This window comes from Lagopus muta, chromosome 12 (genome assembly GCF_023343835.1).
Source record: "Lagopus muta isolate bLagMut1 chromosome 12, bLagMut1 primary, whole genome shotgun sequence".
NCBI lineage: Eukaryota > Metazoa > Chordata > Aves > Galliformes > Phasianidae > Lagopus > Lagopus muta.
In genome coordinates this window covers 1,749,136-1,771,950 of record NC_064444.1, presented here as the reverse complement: position 1 = coordinate 1,771,950, position 22,815 = coordinate 1,749,136, and the positions used below count along the sequence as shown (strand labels likewise).

Below are 22,815 nucleotides of genomic sequence, written 5' to 3'. Positions count from 1 at the left end.
CCCTGCATTGAGACCAGCAGGCAGCATCCTCTCAAGGGATCAGCATCTCCTGCAGCCAAAGGAAGCTGTGTGGGAGCCGCTTTCCTACCCTGATGTGCAGGCACTTGGACTTGCCAGGACCTGTGGGATGCTGCCTGCAGGACGTGCCTGTGCTGCAGGAGGGGACGTGCTGTGCAGTGCCTGCATAGGGACCTCCACCAGCCCCATTCCCACTGCCAGCTGCAAAATGTACACGAAAAATCCGACGGCATCAGCACTATGTTCCTCCCTGAAAGACTGGCTTGTGCCCTGTCCAAAACTAAATGAAAGACAGCACTGCCGTGGCACTGTTTGACCTTTCCCATTTTCTGCAGATTGAGTTTTATTGGAATTTCAACCTTTCCCCCCCCCCCGGTTCTTGGCTCTGGGCAGCCATCCATCTCACGTCGGGGTGGCTGTCCATCCTGAGCCTGGCAATGCCTTGTCTGCCAACCAGTGCTGCTCACATGCACACATGGGGCAGAGGAAATGCTCTCAGCCAATGCTTGCCAGGGCCTCACATTTGTGGCTGGAAATCCTCTCCAGTCGTTAAATATTGGCTGAGTTCTGGTTTATCTTCATAAAAAGGGGAATCTGCTCCATGGCACAGGACGGTTGGGAAATGCAATTGCTGCTTGCACACACAGCACCTCTGTCAGCAGTGTGCACACATCCCACAGGGCCCAGGGGCAGACATGGCCTCTGTATGCAGTTTGTCACATCCAGGCTGTTGGGTCTGAGCCCATTTTCTGCAAGATCTCAGGACTGCACAGGTGGGAGAAGAAACATTCAGGAGCAGAACCCAAAATGGAAATGTGACCAAAAATTATATTTAAAAAAAAAAAAAAAATCTGTTAAAAAATAATAATTTCTTTGGGGCAGTGTTTTGTGCTGAGAATTAATTTTTATTATGGCTGATTTATAACCCCACAGAAACGGGCCTCGGTCTCGGAAAAAAAATGCATACATTGCAAATACCAGAGGTGTGCTCTCCAGTTTCCATCGAGCCCTCCAGCATTCATATAGAGCATATTTGTAGGGGTGTCACAGCTGGCTTTCTCCTGGCCGCCTTTTGCTGGGGAATCTTGGCACTTCCCAGCCTCGCCGCTCTTCCAAAAGCAGAATTGACACCATTACTGCGTGGCTAAAGGTCGCTCCACAGGAACTGCATCCCATAAGTCAGTCTGCAAACGCAAGGCTGGTGTGGAGCTGTCATTGCTGCCATCCAGAAATAGCATTTTGCTGTGCGATCTCTCGGGGTCCTTCTGCATTTTCTGCGCATCCGTGAACGCACTGCAGTCAGCAAAAAGGCTCAGGAGGAGTGAGGAGGTGGTTGGGATTCGGCCCCAGGGCTGTGGTGCCCATAACGGTACGATGCCATCCAGCAGCTTTGGGAGAGCACCTTCCATGCTTCAGTTGGCTGCAATTGGGAAGGAAACTCAAGGCTGCTTTTGGAGCAGGGTTAAGGCAGCTGTGGTTGATAGCTGCCATCCCTGCTTTTGCACAGGAACCCATCTGTGGGCAGCAAGAGGGTGGCTGCGTTTGCACAGATCTTGAGCAAAGGTGGAGCAGCCCAAGTGGAAGAAGGCAGGGAGAGCTGTGCCCGTTCCCCAGGGCAGTGGTTTGGGGGGAGGGGGAAGGACACATGTCAGCTGCTGTGTGTGCTCCCAGCTGCTGCTCATAAAGCACTTTATGAGCCATAGCAGCAATGTTTGCTGTGGGTGCTGCCGTTGGAGCTGCATTGTGGTGACAGGATGAGGGGAAATGGTTTTAAACTGGAAGAGGGTAGATTTAGACTGGATACTAGAAAAAAAATGCTCTACTGTGAAGGTGGTGAGGCAAATTCTGTGTTGGGAAATGCAGATGCGCCTATGGCACGTTCTGGAAGGTTCTTCATTGCTTTTATGTGGGTTGCTCAGAGAGTTAATGCCTCCTATTTGTTTCCATGGAAAGCACAACAGCTACAAAGAGCACAATAACGCCGTTTGATAGAGCAAATTCTCAGCTGCAAAACTGTTTTTCAGCACAGTCACCATTGTTAGCTATGCAACACAGCCCTCTTAGCCAGGTCTTGCAGAAGAGCTTGCAAGAGCCCCTTGCTCTTGCCATGCGTGCAAGGAGTTCCAGAAGCATCTGTATCATGAGCAGACAGCAGTGCTGCAAAGCAAGTCCCAGAGCAACTGCAGACACCCACAGCCATGAGAGCAGCCCTTGTGCAGGTGCTGCCTGTGCTCGCACGGGTGGGCAATCAGTGACTGTGGTCAGGTGGAAGGGATCACAGGTTGGCAGAGCCCTGCCCAACTCCCAGCTGGCTGCAGAGGAGCAATTTTTGCCCTCCCCCTGCCTGGGGGCTATAAATGGGCAGGAGCCGAGTAGAGCCGGCTTTTGTTTCTCCTTGACAGCAGCACCAAGGTGGGAGCTGGGCAGGGAGCTTTTCCCTCTTGTGAAAGTCTTCTGTCCGGATTTGGGTTGTTTGGTGCTGTGCTTGGGCTGATGGTGACCTCGTGGAGTTCATCATCTCCTTTGGGACCTGGCTGCAGCCCTCAGCATCTCCCAGCACTGCCCTTGCTTTCCAGAACGGCACCTACGAGCCCTGCAGGTCAGTGAAGTGTCTCCTTTATGTCCTGAAAGTGCCTTTATTTGATGCTAATGGGTTGTGATTTCCTGGTGTGTGGGTGGGAGGCTGAGCTGTGGTTTGGTTCTGCTCCGTCTCCAGTCCCTGGTGCTACTGTGCTGCCTGTCCTGAGCTGGGGCTCAGCTGCAATGCTCCCCTGTTGTCTGGGGGCATTTCTCAGCCCTGTGTCTGAGATCTTGGAATACAGGAACTGCTGCAGCTTCAGGGGGCCATTCTTTAGCAGCAAAGTAGCTCGTGGTTTTGCTCTCTCTTTCTTGCAAAGCTTCATCCTGATTGGTCTCAGCTCCTCAGCATCACCAGAAGGTATGTCTGAGTGTTACCTCTTACCAGGGCCTGTCTATGGTTTCCAAGAGCTGGTGGTAGATGTACCAAGTCTCTTCTTGTTGCTGGATGCTGATATTGTCTCTCTCTATTCTTCTCCTTGTGACCCTCTATGCCTGATGGAGGGCAGCTGCCCCCTGGCAATTGCAGGGAATTACATGATGATGCACTGTGTTACTTTCTACTTGAAGAAAGCAACTAAATATTGTCTTTTGTGCCTTGCAATAAGGGAACAAGTGCAGCCCTCACTGCTCTTTGTGGGAGCCCATCCCTCTGCAGCATTGTCTGCTTTGTAGCTGCAATCTGCTCCACATCAGCCTTCTCACTCTGGCCCTTTCAGAGCCAAGTCTCGAATAGGAAGAATGGGGGGTGTCTGATGGAGCCTCGGAAATCCACACTGAGTGGCTGAGCTCTCCTAAGCGCTGCTCATCCTGCCTGTTCGGAGGCAGATTATTGCAAACCTGGAAATGTTTAAAATGGCCATAGTGTCAGCAGTCCCCAGGTGTTCCTAGGATTAGATAGCAGCTGAGCTGTGATTGTGAGGAGCCTCTCTGGAGGTTTGATTTGCAAGGCTCCCTTTCACCTGTTGGGTATGTGAAGAGCTTTGAAAGCCTGATTTAGTGCTCCTCATCTTGATGGCTCTGCAGCAAGTGCCTACATCCATGCTGCAGTGTGTGTCTCTGGGAAAGAAAGCCGTTTCCATTAAGAGCCATTTCCCATTAAGCACCTGCTGCAGTTCTTTCCTGTCCTCTCAGTGGTGGCTTTGGAGAGCACAGGGCAGATGTGGGGCTGGGGGATGAGGAGCTGGGCTGTCCATGGGAAGTGCTTCTTGTACTTCTATTGATGCAAACAGTAAAGCTTTGATTAAACGACCCGATTTGATTTATGGGACACGTGGGGGTGCACGTTTCCGAAACAGCAGCACTGGTTGCAAACAACCTTTTGGAGCTGTTTGGGTGGAAAATAGAAGAGCTAACAGCTGGGGTAGGAAACAGGAGGGCTCGGGGGACGAGGCTCTGGGTTGTGCTGTGGTCCTGCAGCTGGCATCGCACCCAGTGCAAATCCCAAGCAATGTGATCCCAGCAGAGGCGTTGCTTTGGCCCCCTAATGATTTCCCGTGCTGAGAAATACTAGGATGCTGTTGAAATGTGACTTTAATAGTGTCTATGTTTTCCCCGATGTTCTTTGTAAAGCCTTTTCTACGGTTACTGCTGCTTTGTGGACGGCCTCGTTAAGGCTTAATTATACCGTTTATCATTCATTAAAAGCTCTGCCTTGGAGAAGTGCCTGGTTTGGGAAGGAGAAGGTTTGTCTTCTCTTTCTTAGAGATGAAAATTGAAATGGAGCAGTTGATACCATCAGCAGCTCTCCGTTCACCCATCTTCAGCCATGCAAACAAAAAAAGAAGAAGTAAAAGGGACAGATTGGATGTTTCCTCTGGTGCCAACAACTACAAAGAAGGTCGTTTTGAGTTTTACTGCCTTGTTAATTCAAGCCGTTAACTTGGAGCCCATCTTTCCCATGCAATGGCAGGGCCTTGAAGCCTTCTTTGTTAGTTTTGTTGTTGTTCTGAGATCAGTATCTCATAGAGTGAGATGGCAATCTCTGGGAGAGGTGCTGGGTCAGGAGAGTGAGGAGATGCAATAAAGCCAGACACGTGGATACAAAACCGATGCAAATGGGAAAACAAAACCAAGCCCTCTGCTAAGGAGAGGATGGGAAGCTGAGTGCAGCTGCTCCATTGCTGGGGACGGCCCTTGGTGCAGACTGGGGGTGGAGTGAGAGTTATTGGTGACCAGAAAGCCAACTGATGCTTTGGACAAATGTGGGGGATTAAAATGTGGTTTAGTTCCACAAAGGAATGAAAACAAGACCTTCCAGCATGAGGATTTTAATATGATTTTTCTTTTTTTCTTCCGAATGGAATGGAGACAAAACATTTCTTTTTGGATAGCAAAGGTTCCCCTCCCACCACTCTGCCTCTCTGGGGGCTGCGAATGGCTCAAGCTGGACCTCATTCTTTTCCACCAAGTAATGTTAAAACAAATGGAAGTCTCTATGGGCTATTCAGGCAGAAAAACTGAAGTTCCTTTATTGCAGCCAAGAGGAACCCTGTCCCCAGTCCTATCTTGAAGAACTGGGATGAGAAAATGAGTTTCCAGCCAGCAGAGGTGGTCTCACTTGAAATCCAGTGTCCCCAAAGCTCCCTGTGACTGGTTCCCATTTCAGATCCCAACAGGGATGGGCTGGTGGCTGCTCCCATGTGTGCAGGACGTGGAGCTGGTCCATCTACCTGCATGGGAAGGGCTCTCTGTTGGGAAGTGCTGTGTAGGAAGTGCTGCATTGGATGACTGCTGGGACTGACACGTGGTGTTATTTTAATTTCTTGATATTTTTTTTTTGGTACTTTTCTTACTTTGTGTAAGGGCAAAACCCACCTTGTTTTTCCAATCAGCTTCTAAGTGCTTTTCAAGCGTAACTTTTGGCTCTTTGAGTCTTCGAAGGAGTATTGAGTTGCTGAAGGTGGTGGCTGCCAGCTCCTATATAGAAGTCCAAACCCCAGTGGAAGCACCACTGATTAATGTGTCAGCTCCTACAGGAGGATGCTGACCTAGATTCTGCCCCAGTGTTGAGGTGGAGACTCTACAACGTGGCTTTGATCTGCTGGCAGAATGGGTTTAGAGGACACAGAGTCTGCAGAGAGCTTTTATTTCCTTTTAAGACCATCACATTCGGATGTGCTACCACATGTTTTCTTTTTTCTTCCCTTTTTTTTTTGGTAATCTCACTTGCTGATCATTTCAGGGGTTTAGAAGGTCAGTGGGTAAGAAGCTTATCAGCCACCTCAGAGCAGTTGGGGAATCCTTTAATTTGCACGTCTTTTCATGGCATAACCTGATTATCAGACACCTGAAAGGCAATGGAGGTGGGAGCAGGAGCGAGTATTGGCTGGGATGAGCACTACTTCTGTTTGGTCTCTTTTGAAGTTCAGATGTGTTAGAAATGCGATCGTAACACTTGTAGGCAGGCATTGCTTATCTGGTGTTTTTTTTTTTCTTCTTTTTTGGCCAGGGGATTATAATGCAACATGAAAAGCATTTAGCTGGAATGTGTGGAATAGTGAGAGTTGGTCGTGAGGGTTGCAGAAGGGAGCTGCACTTCAGAGCTGCTCTGCACCGGGCTTCCATTGCTTCCTGCACTGCAGGAGCTCCATGGGGTTTTGGTGCATGGGTGAGGTTTGCTTCCCAGTGCTGCTGGGCTCCTTAGTGTCAGCACGGCTGTCTTAGTGTCAATTAACAGCTTGCCCTCTGATCCACCACGTGTGCTCCCTGCCATTGAGGCTGCATCAATCACTCAAACGCACAGCAATTTGCAATTACAGATATTTGCAATGGAGCCTTGCTCCTTTTGGGTGAAGGGCGGTCCAAGCACATCAAGTCTTGATTTCATTAGTGCACTGCTGCAGTTCATCAAAGCCCGTAAATATTTATCTTTTCAGCATTCTTTCTGTGATTTCAAAATGCTGGCTGTGTTTGAGGAGGGCGCTTTGCATGGTTGGTTGTGCAACAGAGTTCTGCTTGCCGTAGAGAAGAAGTCTCTGATGGCTGCAGTGAATGGGGAGGCGTTGTAACCCCCAGGATTCCCCATCCGTGTGATGAGTCAGTAGGATTTGCAGCTCTGCCAGCCCCGCACACTTGAAAGTTGTGAGTCAATTGCTGCAGATTGTGATATTGACAGTAAATAAACATAGGGGTGCTTCAGCTTGCCTTCTGTCAGCTGGGTTCTGGGTAAAACCAGTTGGCTCCCTGGAAGAAAGGTGGGAGTGGGTGTCTTCTCCCAGGTAGCAGCAATGGGATGAGAGGTGATGGGCTCACGTTGCACCAGGCTGGATATTAGGAGAAACTTTTCCAAAAGAGCAGTCAGGCACCAGCACAGGTTGCCCAGGGAGGTGGTGGAGTCACCATCCCTGTAGGTGTCCCAGAACCATGGAAATGTGGCACTGAGGGACGTGGGCACAGTGGGACGGGTTGAGGTTGGACTTGAGGGTCTCAGAGGTCTCTTCCAGCCTGAATGATTCTGTGAGTCTAATAGTTTCATTCTGGATTTCTCCACCGTCTGAGTGGCTTGGGATTTATTCCTTGTTTGTAATGTGAGCCTTGGGGTGCTGAGGCTTTAAAGCAATGATCCAGTTTGGAGCTGGAAGCAATGGGGGGAGCATGATAGGGACTGCAGGTTGGCATGGGGATGCTGTTGCTGCTGTCCACTCACTGTAGGGACTGGAATCATAGCATGGCTTGGGTTGGAAAGTCCTTAAAGATCGTCATCTAGTTCCAACCTCAAAAAGAGAAGCCCTTCTCATCTCCAGCAGTTAAGGAGTTCACCTGGCTCCTCATTGCATTTGGGTTTTGAGCCCTGTTCTTGCTGCCACAAGAAATCAGGATGGTTGCAGACATTTCTGCTTGCGGAGGACACTGTTAATGGAGACTGCAGTGCTGTCCCTGAAGTTTTAGTTCTTTGCTTGAATGTTTTTATTGTCGCATAACTTCTTTGCACATTGAAATGGTAAAATAAGTAACAATGGAAAGAAAGCAGTCTGTCATGACAATTTTTACAGATTCCTGTGGGGTGGGATGGTCACTGTTAGTGTTTGTGTTATCAAGAAATTATCTGATAGGCTCCATGCTGACATAGAGGAACCAGCTGCTGAAGAAGCCTGTTCATGAAGCTTCCCCATCCAACATTTTTTCTAAAGGCTTATGTTAGCACAAAAATCTTGGTTTGAGACCATAGAAGGAGGGTGAATAATCAATATTATTACAGAGCTTAATAGAGGACAGAGTTCATGACTTCAAGTGACCCAAAGCTCCTCTTCCTTACTGAACAAGAGTGTTCCAAAGCTATTCTACTTGAAAGCTTTTGAGTTAGATATCTTCTATTTTTAAATTCTGAACAAGTATTGATTATTCTTTCTTTTTTTGGGCAGGATTATTGATTCAACACGCTGATTCTGTCTTGTGTGAACCCATCTCCTGGATGCCAGCACCAGGTATTTATTTATTTTTTTTCTTTCATCAAAAGTGCAATAGGTTGCTGGGTTGCTCTGTGCCTTCTGAAGTGGTCTGAAGCAAAAATGTTTGGTCTGATGGCTCTGTTTGGTGTTTAACCTTGCTTTTGGAAGTTCCCATGTTTTCTAACTGCCACAAGATGTTTGTGCTCATGGAAACCAGAGGGTGATGGGGCTCGTGGAAATAGGGGCCGGATATTGTGGTGTTTGGAGTGAGCTGTGCAGCATGAGGAGGTCTTGTGTCGTCCTTCTGAAATCCTTGTTTCCTTAATAATAGAGGTTTTGGAGGTGTAGGAGGCCAAGGCTGCACAAAGGGCACTGGCTCTTCTGCTGATTGCCGTTGCGTTCCTGCATTCTGCATTGCTGTGCCCATGCAGAGGGCTGGGGTTGCCTTCCCAGCTGTTTCTTATCAGGGATGCATCGTGTCAGGAGGAAAGCCCCTCGTGTGACCTGAGACATCCCACACTCCTGAAGTGTCTGCAGCACTGTAATACTTCTTGTCAAACCGATCCTCAACCTCCTTTCATCGCTTTGAGGTTGCGGTGCTCCCTGGTGACTGCAGGGTGTGAGGCAATGCTGAGTTCTGGCTATACAATTAAATTGCATGAAGTGCTTCACCCATTTATGTGATCGTTTTCATATGTTTTCCTATTGGTATTTACTACAGTATGCTACATTCCGCTATTTCCGCTTGGAAACGAGCGTTTGGCTGCAGGAGCATAGAGGGGAGAAGAAAGGGGGTCGGATTTGCCCTCTTGCCACAGGGGGAAGGCAAATTGCTGAGCAAACGATGAGTGCAATGGGCACCGAGCCGCTCCTCGCCGCGCTCGGGCTCATCCACCATCGACGTTTTTCCATCTCGAATTCGCCGCTGCGCTGCTCTTTCTGACCACACTCCTTTGTTTATTCCCCAACCGCTTCAGATGAGCGAATCTGCATTGGCAAGAACATTTGTGGGAAAGCAACATCACGTCGCATACTTGCGCGAGTAAATATTCACAAGAGGATCCACGTTGAAAGCACTCGCACGGCCGCCGGCGAATTCTCTCCCGATTACTCAGCACAGAGAGCTGTTGGATGTTTATAGCTGTTTGGTGGGCAACTGGCAGGCAGGTTGGGCAGATGTGGGATGTATGGAAGCCTTTGATTGTCAGTGCTGGGATGGGAATGAAAGCATCTGCCCTGGGTTGACTGATGGAGTGGCACTTGGTAGCAACCCGTTGGGTCTGCCCGTGTAGGCTGCTCATCAGAGCTGAATGATAGGGAGCGTGTGGATGGGCTGTTTGTAGATTGTTATGGCTTCAGCTGAGGGCTGGATTTGCAGGATAAACGAGCAGAGTGTTACTTGATCAACATGAGGGGAATATGAAGACTTTATTTACCTTTCAGTTCTGAGCGTGCTTGAGGCTGTTACCAATTAATGTGTGCGCTTCTGGAGAGCTGTTATTGAGTGATGATTATCTCAAGGGATTCCCAAATTCTCTGCTCTGTGTGCCCTGTTCTCATAGATGCTTTTCTCTTTTTGGAAAGCTCAGCTCTTGCCTTTGACACCCAGATAGACTGGGCTTCCCAAAAGAGTGAACATTGCTGCTTGATTGACTGCTCTGTTTTCCTGGGAGTTTCTCTGTAAGGAGAAGAAAGCACTGATCAACTGTTCCAGTTGTGGACAAATGTGGGTTTTGTTGGATGCTTTTTAATGGAGGCCAACTGCCATGCAGAACTTGTTATTCTTTCAGCTGGTTGACAAAAGTGGATGAAATACAGTTAGGTATTTTTTGGAAGTGCTGGACTTGAATCTTAAGAAGGCAATTAGCAATTTACAGCATCAAGCACACATACCAAGTAGATTAAGAATTGGCCGATACATCTGAAAAAAATAGTCATCATCAGGGAACCCTCATGAAACAAGAGAGGTTGCTAGCTGGGCCGTGTGGAGTTTGGCACATTGTTATTCCATCGTCTCATCAGCAACCTAGAGTCAAGATGGAATTACTGCTGATAAAGCTTTTGTACAGCTCATGTTTTGGCTGGGAAGCGCAGAGCAGGGAGCGCAGAAGCGATGCCATGTGGTCTGGAAGGCTTTGGTAAGTTCAGCCCACGGAAACTCAACGTGCTTTGATGCAGTTCCACATGTGAGAGCTGTGCAGGCAGGCGGTACCTGTGGAGCTGGTGGGGAGATAAATGCTCGTGCCAAGGGATGGGGCTGTCACAGGGTGAGGTCCCCGTGCTCCCAGCCGGCAAAAAAGAGGTCATGGCAATACTGGGTTGTGTGTATAGGAGGGCTGTGTGTTCTCATCACGCTGTGGGCTGGATCTTGTTTATTTTGTAACGGGCTGTCAATGCAGTCAAGGGGGAAGGGGAAAGCTATAGACAACGTGAGAGCTGGGGAAAACGAGATATTTAATTCATTGAATTTATGGGGAGAAAAAAAAGAAGTGATTCGGTATTTATGCATGGGGATAATTGGGGGGGAAGCTTTGGAAACAAGGAAATGTTACATTGTGAATCCTAGCTGGAAGCAGAATCTAGCACATTGTCATAGATGTGAAGCACGTGTTTGAGCACTACAGAGAACTTACCATCTCTTGATGCTTAGCTGTGTGCACAGGGAGGGACATTTAGCCAGAGCTCAAACGAGGTTGTGGTTGTAGGGCTTCAGTTTTTGGGCTTTGCACAGCTGAGTGCTTGGATGACCGTAGTGGTTGGTGTGCTGCAGGAGGTCAGAATGATAGCACCATCCCTTGCAGGACTCCAGTGCATTTGTCCATAAAGCTTTGCAAACTCTGTTATATTCCAATGGAAAGAACTGATGTATTTTGGGGAGGGACTGAGACTTGTGACCGTGTCCTCGTTGGCTGGAGTGTGGCAGCAGGCAGTGCAGGCACAGCTGTTTTCACATCTTCACTGGTATCTTCTCCAAAGGAGTTGAAGCACTTGGAGCTGGTGTATGCTATCAGCTGTAGGGCTCTGGAGTTGCCTCTTGTCACAGCTCAAGGTAGATGATAACTAGGTCGAAGGCTGGCCAAATAGAGCAGTTTTTATTAAGCATCTTAAATTGTCTTTACAACGTGCCGTGGTTTTTCACCTTGTTCCAGGAGCTCTGAGGTATAGGCCAACTGTTGAGGCAAGGGAAGCTCTTGGTGTATTTATCTTTCCTTTCATCCCTATCTTCTCTTTGAGACACCTAGCTTGTAGATACTCTGCTATTTCCCAGAGCTCTTATCAGAGGAGGTGCTTGTAGTGAGGCAGAGAGGTGATCATCTTTCCCCTTCCCCACTCTCCCAATATCTCTTATGTCATCCCCTGAGGAAAGCATTCCTTTTAGCAAAAGAAAACGTTTTGGGGTTTTCATTTAGAAGCGTGTTTTCAGATCAAGTGCATTGCTTGGGATTTCTTGTTCTCATCCAGTGCTATGCTGTGTTGTGGTGGAGTTGGGGAACTGATCTCACTGATGCTCTGTTCCCTGGAGATCCTTAAACCAACAGTGCTTTTCTGGCAGCCCAACAGGAGCCCACTTTTCTTCTTGATCAAATTCCATTCTGCTTCTATTATCGTGGAATTGAGCAAGCAGGAGATTGCTCGCTTTCTGGTTTAATCATCACTGTTGCGTTAAATGGTTCCCAAATTGGAGCTTAGTGCCTCTAAGCAATAGGTAAAATAATGTTCTCCATCTGCATCCCTTTGGAATAGGGTTGAAGGATGCTGTTTGTTGCTGTGATGTTATCACCTCCGCAGCTCTCGTGGCCTGGAAACAGCAGGCTTGGGCTCCCTGACTGGCATTTAGGCGTTTTGGTGGTGCTCATTCTTTGCTGTTGTTGTTTGGCTGCAGATGGGGAGGAAATACCTTGGTGTTGTCAGGTGAAATGTAAACAGAGCAGCCGTCATCAGTCAGGAGTCATTGAGGTTCATCTGCTCTTGCGTTCCCTCGTAACCATGGGAGAAGCAGATTAACGTGAAGAACACTGATGCATGCATGTGGTTTTGTGCATTTAAAGCTAACCAGATGTTTGAAACATCTTTCTGAAATACAGATGATGATATAATGACTCCATAGCAATACAGAGCATTGGCAAGGGAGACTTGAATATCCCCCAGTGTGGCATGTAGCGATGAACTCCTGATTCGTAGGCTCAGATGAGTTCAGGAAGTTCACAGGCCACGTAAGGACAACAAATTTTTGTTCCAGGCATGCGCTTTGTCCTTGGTAACACAAACACTGCTGGACTGAGGCCATCTTCAGGTTATTTAATACAAGGAAAGCCTCCACTGGCCGATAGACTTGGCACTTGCAGGATGCCTCTCATCCAGAAGCTTTATACAACGCTCCTGCTGGGAAGTCCTGTTGTTGGATGGGGCAGAGGGATGGGCTGGGATGCTGTGTAGGATGGATGGGCTAGGCTGCCATGTGGGCTGGAGGGATGGAATGGTGGCAGATGGGGTGGGATGCCACGTAGGATGGAGGGTTGGCATGGGCTGAGGTGCCATGTGGGAACTGAGGGTTGGCATAGGCTGGGCTGCCGTGTAGGATGGAGAGATGAGCTGCCTGTGCTCAGTAGGACTGGGGCACAATGCTCTGCTTGTCCTATGGTGAGGGGCTCATTCTTCTTGCATACAAAGAGGAGAAAGCGTACGCGAGACAGACACAATGATTAGGCAGATATGGGGTTTGGCCTCTTACATTTTAGCTTTGTAAATCTTATAGGTGAAGAAGGGAGTAATAAAATGCTCTGGGATACAGGTAATCGGATACGAAGGCATTGGCCACAGTTCCTATTGCTATTGTCTTTGGAGGAGCCGTGCATATATTTCTCTTTATATCAAATGAACAGATAGCAATTTCCTGCCTCACTTGTGTTTCCAGGCCGTAGTCTGCTGCTGTCTTTCCCCTGTAACAGAAACATATGGTGGTGAGAGGAATGCGGCATCTGTCAACGCGTGCTGCAGGAGGAATAAGGAAGCCTAAAAGTGGGTCTTGATGGGGGGGGAGGATGCCTGTGTTTTAAATAATAAAAACGTCTTTCCTGCTAATCTGGTTTGGGTGAATTACAGGAGGAGGGGAGGAAGGCTGTAGGCAATGGTGTGTGTTGTACTCAGAGAGGGGTGAATGTCACAAACCCAGCAGCAGTCGGAGGGATGTCAGTCAGGGGGCAAAGCTGAAAGTGCAGTCCATGCATTGCCTGGCAGATCTGGGATGGCTTTGCTAAAATGAAGGAACTTCTGCAGTGTTTATTCTGGAGGAGAAGCAGCTCTGTGTGCTTCCTAACCTCCTGCACCTGCTTGCTGCTTTGCTGCTCTGCTTCTGTTCCTTCCACATCCCCTGCACTCAACTAACAGCACATTGAGGTCCTGGGAGCATTGGCAACACCTCCGTCTGATGCCCAAGCCTGGTGCCTCGGTGGTGTCACTGCTTTGCAACCAGTTGCTTTACTGCTGGATTCAATTAGAGGTTCCTTCGGCCTCGCATACTCAAATTAGAGCATTTGTTTCATCCTGAAATATTCAGCCAAGCTCCAATAGCTTGGGCTGGACCTCGTGTTCCTCTGAAGCTCTTTGTGCCACGATGAGTCCAGCACTGATATCCTCAGCAAAAAGCTGTTGTCTCCTGCACTGTCATCTGTGGGTTTGCAATAGGAAAGTGATAACATTGAACAGTTGTGGTAAGATAACTGGCTTTTTCTTCTCGTTTTCTGTTCATGACAAGTGATCACCTGAGGTGTTTGCAGATGCTGAACCAATTGCCAGGTTTGCCTTTGGCCACACGGTGAATTCCCTGGAGGAGGTTTAATTGTGTGATGCTCGCACAGAGTTCCATCTGCAGCGCAATGAATTTGTGCTCCAACCCCTGAGCTACAGAACAGTGCCCTCTCGTGTGCAGCTCAGAGATGAGCCGCAAGGGATGGCCTTCCACAGAACCAGATGTGGGTTTTTGGAGCGCTGGTGAGAAATTAGGACTGACCATCGCTGTGCTTTTGCTCTACCTGCTTTTCTGTGAGGCATCGTGGCCTTGGTGGCTTTTGTGAGTGGATAATTCAAGCTATGTAAGCAGATATGTCCTTCTAAGCTGTTTGTAATCGATGAATCAGTGCACTGCATGAGTTCTGGAGCAGGGGAGAAGAGCTGGCAGGTTTCACCTGCTTTCCTTCTGCTCACACACCAGGGCTAGCATTCATGTCAGAAGTTTGCATGCAGGCAGCAGCATCTGTGCTCACCTACTAAAAACTGCAGAGGAAGGTGTAGAAGATGACTTCAGGGTACTCCTGTTTAAAAAACCAAGCATATATATGTAAATTAATACATATTACACAGTGCTGGTTGCTTGATTTTGGGTTTTTTTTTTTGCATTATCACTTGGCATTGCAGTGGGGCTGTTTAAATGCATAGTGCTGTTAGAGTCTTTACTTTGCCAGAGTGCCTACAAAAGAGACAAGCCTTTATGCTGTCTCCTGTGCTGCTCTTTGCATGATTTCCCTTTCAGTCCTGGCCTGACACTGTGCAAAAATAAATAAATGATCTTGCTGGTTGGATTCTGCAAAGCAAATACTGGTCTCCATATGGTAGCAATGGTCCTTGTGCTCTTTAGTCTCCATCTATTGTCATGCTTTGCTCTTAGGCTCTGTTCCAAATAGCTCACAGTTTGTGTTCTGTTTCTACACTGACTTATCTGGATTGAGGTATCCTGCTTCAAGGTCTTAAATTCTTTACAGAGATTTTGGGTTTTTATGTGTGGCTGGATATGAACAAATAAATTTACAGGCCTGTAGGTGTCGTGTGGACAAGAGGATTGGGAATACTATAGTGCTTTCTGACTAGTTGTGCAATAAAGACACCTAAAAATAAGTTGGAATGGACCTCAGGAGGCCACCTGGTCCCATTACCCTGCAATGAACAGGGACAGCCACGGCTCCATCAGTGCTCAGAGCCCCTCCAGCCTCTCCCTGGGCGTCTGCAGGGATGGGGCATCTACTGCATCTTACTGTGGGTTTTCTCGTGTGTGGCTGAGCACAGGGCTGGAGTCCTGGATGGGTTTTGTGTGTGTGGATGTGTCAGGAGAGGAGGAAGGAGCCAGGAAAAAGCCATGAAGGGATGGTGCTGTGCCCTGCGGAGGTGCCAAGAGAGCGCGAGGTTTCTCTGGCATTGAAGGTAGGCTTGGAAGCGTGCACAAGGAAACTCTCCTTCTGTTCCTACTTGAGTCAGGGAGAAATGACTGTGCGTTGCACACATTTTCAGCTAAACAGGAAGCTACTGGGCTCCTTCATTTGGAAACCAGGTAGGGAGATCCAGGATAGTAGCTAACAACACAGGTTGGATGGAGCAGCACCTCTGGTTCTTCTGCCATTCCTGTAGCACCAGCTCTGAGCTCATTGAACCCAAAGCAGAGTTAATCCCCCATTTGTACCTAGGATCTGTGTGCATTGGAAGAGGCGGAGGGATCTTCAGGCGCTCAATTTCCTGTATGGATGTGGCTCACCTAGGGCTGCCTAAGGGCTGTACGAGTGATTCCGTGTCCTTACAATCTTTCTGCTCAGATAAAAATCAAATCTTGACAAATGCGAGTGCATGAAGACCGAAGACTTTTATTACAATATCTTTTTAATTATCACGGAGGGGAATCACATTTTACAAACTATAATAAATTGAATTTTATGATGGCGTGTGTGTGAGGACTTATTTAATGGATTGCATTAGACATGAAGCGAATCCTTTTTCTTTCTCTAAGGTTTATGTGTAGCTTGTTGAACTCCAGAAAAATGAGCTGTGAAGTGAACTGGAGGGTTACAGATATAGCCCGAATGATGGTTCGTATTTACTGTTCAGATTAGTCCCATTTAATTCCAGATTGTGAACATTTCTAACATCTGTGGAAGCCAAACCAAGCAGTTATGCTTTATTAAGATCAGGCTTCTACTTTTCTCAATAGGTAATTTGTTAGGTTTCAAATAGTGAGTTGTGGCTGTATGTTTTGGAAGGAGCTTTGCTTATTGCTCGTGTTTGTTCTCACTGGTAATCTCTGCGTTACGGTAACTCAGGGCTTCTGTTGAGCCTACTGCCATAGCAGATACGAAGAGAGGATGGCTTTGCTCGTGTAGTAACCATAGGGCTATTGTGTGTCCCTCTCAGGACCTGGCTCATCGCTGGGACTTTGCCATGTTCTCCCTCCTTGCTTTTCTCTGTTGTCAGCAGCACTGTGTGCTTGGGAAGATGGAGGGATCCTGTTTTGTCTGGTGAGAGGGCTGGAGCTTAAAAGAAGATATCTCCTTCTGTAGGCTTCTCATGGGACCTCAGTGTGAGCTCAAAATGTAACACAGTCCTGGATAGTGCCTGGTTAAACCCGTTATTTGGAATACCCAACTTCCAGCCATCTGTCTCCAGAAGAAAGAAAGGAAAAATGTTTTTGCTACGAAGATGAATTTCATGTAATTGCCAATAGGGCTCCAGTAAAGCTATGGAGAAGTTGAAACAAGCGCACACGCATGAGATGATACAGATGTCAATGAACGAGCCAAAAGCGTTTGAATAGACAGAGGAACAGTAGTGTGCTTTTTTTATTTTTTAAGTGCTTTCAGTGTTGTTACTCAGTGCATCGACTAAGAGGAAAACCCTGAGAATGGAAGGTTCTTTGTTGAGCACATGGGTGTAGTGAAGGCTAACGTTGGCCTATGACCCAAGCTGTGCAGGATGTAGATCTTGGGGGCAGCAGAAGAAAGAGTGGAGCAGGAAACAATTGGTGGTGGTGGAGATTGAGGCTACAGCTGGGGCTTCGTTTGTTACTGATGAGGAGAGGTGTAGGCTATGATGAGGCTGGAGGACTGCACCAGGATGGCCCCTTTGTGATTAGCTTTTTTTTTAATAACATTTGGGTTTGCAAAGGCTTTAACAACTGAGCTCTGTGATAAAAGATCCCCTCCAATTGCGGTGTCTGGCAAGTAAGTGGTTTGCTTATTCTCTGTGCCTTAACTGGTTTCTCAGTGATGGTCAGTCCATGTAGAAAGATGCCTGCAGTTCTGAATGCTGTTGTTTGCAGCCAAGATTTGCAAGCAAGTGTATGCTGGATATCAGTGGAGGAGGTGCAATATATAATATATAATAGGGAGGGGCCAGTGAGCATTTTCCCAACTTGTTCTGCGTGTTTCAGAATGCAGCAGGCAACAAAACCGAGCCCTGTGCTAAACAAGTGGGAAGAAGCAGGTTAAGCAATCTCACAGATACAGCAGGGTGCCAATAGGATCAGCTTTATGAATTTGAATTCCCTAGGAAAACTTTAGAAAAGAGAAATGAAATCCAATAAAACTATAGAGGATGGCAGATGTCTTCTTTCCCAACAGTTAGGACGAGCGTACACATTTAAGAGATTATTTTCATATGCATGCAGTCATCTTAGAATTCTGGAAGGGAACAGTTTGTCTGCGATTTATAATAAATTATTCATCCTGTTTTATTACCATAATAATCATTTTTTATGGTTACCCAAGTGAATGCTATTATGAAAGCACAGAAAAATCTATTAATTATTTTCCAGGATTTTACAGTGTTCAGTTTCCTCCTAGAGTTTTCCCATTCTGTGGATTTTTGATGTTATCAGAAAGCAACGCGTTTATTCTTTGCTAAGATAAAAAGTCTCTAAGCACATTTATTTTTGCCTATTGTGCAACAGCTTTGCTATCTGTAGAGCTAAAGGAACATGAGAGCATCGTAGCTAGGGGATGTGCCAGTCCTCACCATTGGATGACCTCTTCCCTTTTGGTCTTTGGCCTTTTGGTCCCAGAGGAGGTGCATGATGACTTTGAGAAATGACTCAAACAGGGGCTGGGAACACGTGGCAGTTGACTGAGATAGAGGAGTAGTTGTAAGAGATGGTTCTAATGTAAGGCTTCTATAGTAAGGGGAAGTTCTAGAGCTGCTCATTAGGAGCCAGAACTTGTGCTGGGCTTAATGCAGAGGCTGCGTTCAGGTTGTGAATGGGGCTTTATAATGTGGTTGTCAGAATGCTGAAGGACTGGACCCATTGCCAAACCTGTTTGTTGACAAAATATATTATTAGTTAGTGGGTTAGCAGCTCTAAGTGCCATTTATTGCCATATCTGTGGGAAGTTAATCTGCCTGGTCAAGGCTGTTGCACTGTGGTGTAACCTGGGGTATGCAATAGCTCTGGATTTGGAATTAAGAACCTTAAGTATCATTGGGCTGGCACAAAGCTGCTGGTGTTAGGAAGTATGCTGGTGTAAAAGGGGTCCGTAAAACCTTCCTCTTTGGCTCTGCCTTGTTGGATAGTCTGAACTTTGTTTAACACCATCGCTGCATTGCATATGGCACTACTTGGGTCAGTACCCAATGCTCAGTCAAGGCAGTGCTGACCTCTGCAATGAAGTTGAGCTGCACAGCTACATAATGACAACCTTGCAGCTCTTAATGCCTACACGTCATACTGAATGAAGCTTCCACAGCCAGCTGCTTCTATTCTATGTAAAAAACAGCACTTAAGTTCAGCTGCTGCTTTTGCACACTTGGGTCTCCTTAGAGTGATCCTGCTGGATATATGCACAGTTTCTGCATGACACCACTCAGTGTTGAGATGTTAAAGAGTAAAATGAAAATAAACGCCCAACGCAGCTGGAGGTTGGATCTTGGTTTGTGCTCCATCTCTCTGGTTTGAGAGCCTCCCCTGCTGTAAAGCATGCTTTGTGACCCAACGTCATCGATAGGGTCACAGTTCAGCAGTGCATCTGAAGCACGTTCCTTGGTTAAGGCATGGGGCTAACCTTGTGTCCAGAGAGACCAGTCTCATGCTGAAATAACAGGCTGAATTGGAGCCGAAATATTTAAGGGGGGAAAAAAAAGTATATAATTCTCCAAGAAACATTTCATTTGGAGCTTGTTTTATACTGTACATCTATTTGGCCTGTAAGGATTGGGAACATGTCATCTTCTGGGGGCTGTGCAGTGCCAGATCACTGCTTAACACAGCCGTAATCCTGTCATCTCTAGTTTAGATCATGTGCATTTTAGAGAAGGAGCTCCTCTTTCTCTTCTGTTGTATGAGCACTGTCAATGCTTAGTAAATCCAACGGCCCTCTGGGAGCTGGTCTTTCTATTTAAGAGCTTTTCTGCTTTTCAGAATGATGGAAGAACAACATTCTATAATAGAAAATTGTGCAAGAATGCTAAGTTATCCTTCTGTAGTGTGTTCTTTGAGTGGTGCAAGGAAATAGCATAGAAGAGCAATGAAAAAGCTTTGCTTGAGTGAGGCTTGAAAGGAGCTTTCTGGCAAGGAAAGGACTGCGTGACTTGCTGGTCAGGTGAAGACATGTAAAATTCCATTTGATATTGGAAGAGATGTAGAGGAGGAAGCTCTCTTGCCAGGAGAGAGAATTGGGCTGGATGGGGAACAGAAGAACTGCAGGTTAGATCTGGGGCTATGAGAGGGAAGGATGGCGTGTGATGGAGTCCATCCAGGGAGATGTGAGTAGAAATAACCCCAGAGTGAAATAGGAGAGGCTGCCCTCCTCATCACGTTTCCCCCATTGCGAGATGCAGCATTTCCACTCGTGGTGGAGCAGAAAGCAGCAACCTGGCACGCTGGTGACACTTCCTTCAGTAGAAGATCTGGGGTATTTGTGAACTCCCAGGGAGTGACACATTGAAATCCTGACATAGAGTGTTTGTGATCCAGGGTAAATACTGACTTTGTGCCAGTCAGCGTGCGTCCTTCCAAGAAATAATGTCATTCAGGTTGGCGCTGAACCGAGAACTGCAGCCTTTAATGGGCTACAGAGAGCAAAACAAAAGCACAGTATTAATTGGTAGTCTAAATATAAATGGTCTAGCCATAGAGTTTAGTTTGGATGGAGCAGCCCTGGCAATTGCATCCTTCTATGGGGATTATCCGAATTTCAGGTAATTGCAATTACCAAGACAAACTTCTCTGCAGTACATCAGCAGAACGAACCCTGTGAGACACATCCCGAGTCAAATAGCTTTTTTGCTAAACCAGGCTGCAGAGGACATTTGTATGCCTGAGCTTAGTTAAATACTAATTCTAAATAATTATCAACATCTGTTAAGAAATCAGTGCACTTCTGGCTGCAATCGGAGAGGATGTTTCAGTGCTGTAGCTCATAGATTGGAAGATAAGTCTTCATTAAGACAATTTTGAAGAAATCTACATTGTTGCACAACATTTGTGTGCCCATTTCCTGCTTTTCTGTATTCTCCTCTGTATGAACCACTGAGGATTGTTTTCTGTCCCGGAGTGCCCTGGCTTTATAGTATCACAGAATGGCTTGGGTTGGAAGGGATCTCAAGGATTGTGAAGCTCCAACACTCCTGCTGCAGGCAGGGCCACCCACCTCTACATTAAATAGTAGACCAGGCTGCCCAGGGCCCCATCCAACCTGGCCTTGAACACCTCCAGGGATGGACGGGGCATCACAGCCTCTCTGGGCAGCTGTTCCAGCACCTCACCACTCTCTCTGTAAAGACCTTCCCCCTGACATCCAACCTCAATCTTCCTTCCTTCAACTTAAAACCATTTCCCCTTGTCCTGCCATTATCTACCCTTGTAAAGAACCGACTCCCTCCTGTTTGTAGGCTTCCTGAAGGCTGACTCCCTTGTGTCTGGTTTGAGCCTGGATTTCCCATTAGCATCTAAACATTGTAAGCATTTTTGATTTTATGGAAACACTTGGAAGACCTTGAGTTCCTCTTTAAGTGGAATGCACAGGTTCAGAATGATGATTGTATATCTGCCTTTGCAATGCATTGCTGGTTAACGTGCTGGCTTGTAGTACTTTGCATTTAAGCAACCAGTAAGGTGAAGGTACTGGGTGCGTGCTGTCTCCTTCCCTTGGAGCTTGCTCTTTCTCTTCTGCACCCAGCAAATACTGGGTAACTGTGCTGTATTTCAGTTTGCACTGCTTTGAAGAGGGTCATTCCCCTCTTGCCCCCATCCCCAGCAGCGGCCCAGCAGGATGGGACGTGCAGTAGCCTTTGGCTGCCTGGTCTCTGTGCTGGAATACTTCCAGCTTCAACGTGGCATTGGAACCAAGTGCTGTTTGGGTGCTAGGAGGAAGCTGAAATAAGCTAAGGAGAGATGAATTCTGTACTGACAAATGCCAAGTAAGCCACAGCAGAGGGAATAATTGGAGCTGCTTCTACAGTTTTTCTCCTCTAAGTTTATTATATTAATCGGGAAGAAGTACTTAAACTTCTTTGTGGTTGCTCAGTGTAGCCTTTGGCTCGGAACACAACAGTGGTCAAAAAAAGCAAACAGAAGTGTTAAGAAGCATACAAAACACATGGAAAATATCTTGCCATTATATAAATCGGCTGAATGCCTTTGCCTGAAATGTGGTCCTCCATTCTAGTAAGTTCATCTCATAAGGGGCATAGCAAAATAAGAAGGAATCCGGAGGTGGGATGAATTTAAACATTTTGGAGCAGTTTCCCCCAGAATGGGTTTTCAAATCACCGATAGATGTATGAAGCAAGGAGGGAAGAAGAGCTAGATGTTATTTCTCAGAATGCACAAGTGACATGCCCAGTTAAACCAGCAAACCAGATTGTCAGAGGGCAGAATCCCATTGGGGTGATGGGCTCCACAGGTTGCTCCTTGGATCTGAGTTTGAAAAGAGTAACCAAGCATTGAACTGTGTAGGAGTACAGATATTCCAACAATACAAATCTAATGAATTTGTGAAGAACTGAAGGATTTATAAAGGTCTGTGTTTCCAGTTATTAGCCAGCTAGGTAAATAGGCTGTTACTGTTGTGTTTGAGCATGATTTCTTGTTGCTTTGTTTTCCTTTGCTTTCCCCCAGTTTTGAGGAATTTCTGGCCTCTTCCCTTTCTGAACGGGGACAGATGCTCAGTGTGTAGGTGCAGCCGAGAGGTATGGCAGTAATGCTGTGGCACTTCTAGCAGCTTCAGGAAAAGCAATTTTTTACCTTAGAGGAGCCTGTAAACCAGGATTTCAAGCACCAGGATAGCAAAATCCCACATGTGAGCTCTCGATGCGCCTTCTTGCCATCCTCCAAGGAACACGCTGTCTCTTATCTGTCCCCTCTTATCCATTCTTCTGCTTCCATCATCTTTCATCTGCCCTTAATTAACTTTTCCCATTCTGCTGAGTGCGCCTACTCCAGAGATTAACTAAGGGGGAGTACAAAGTTTCAAGAGAATTGAAAATCAATTTCTCTGTCTTCATGTACCTGTCAAGGATTGAGTGCCAGGGCTGGAATCTGTCCCCTGATAGCTGATGGTATCACCCCCACCTAAATCACCTCAGTACTGCTTAAGATATATTAGCCCTGGCACCGTGGCTGCAACCCAGCTCAAGTAAAAAGCGTTTGGTGAAATAGGAGGAAGTTGATGCCACTCCTCCATGCCTGGCAAAAGCTTGGAAAGAGAGGAAGCAGCAAACAGCCAGCCTCCGGGTCCTCATCTCTGACAAATGCAGAGCTTGTGTGCTCAGAGAAAAGGTTGAGCATCAGGCCCTTCAGCTAGACTCATTCATCTGCCGATCCATGGGAGCACGGGGAGGTCTGTTTCTACATCTAATCTCTTGCAGGCATGTGATTACAACATTTTAATGATTGTGGACGAGGTCAGTTTTTAATTAGCTGAGCCACATGATAGGCTTCCGCAGTGCCAGCAAACTCTTTCCTTATTGATGTCTAGTCTGATGTTACAACATAGCAGCTGTGCCAGTGAAACCATAGATTTATGGGTTAAACCCCATCGTGTAGTGGATTGTATTTCCCAACCCCAAGCTGTTTTGCTCT

The 22,815-nt window shown here is 46.9% G+C and overlaps 1 long non-coding RNA gene across 1 annotated transcript in view; it reads left to right on the top strand.

Moving 5' to 3' along the window:
* Positions 1–2,426: 2,426 nt before the first annotated feature.
* The window catches only part of LOC125699468 (uncharacterized), a 32,377-nt gene continuing 11,988 nt past the window's right edge, over positions 2,427–22,815 (top strand). The window contains exons 1-2 of the long non-coding RNA XR_007379573.1: positions 2,427–2,617; positions 7,959–8,021. This is a non-coding gene — a long non-coding RNA (uncharacterized LOC125699468). The remainder of the gene's footprint in view (positions 2,618–7,958; positions 8,022–22,815) is intronic.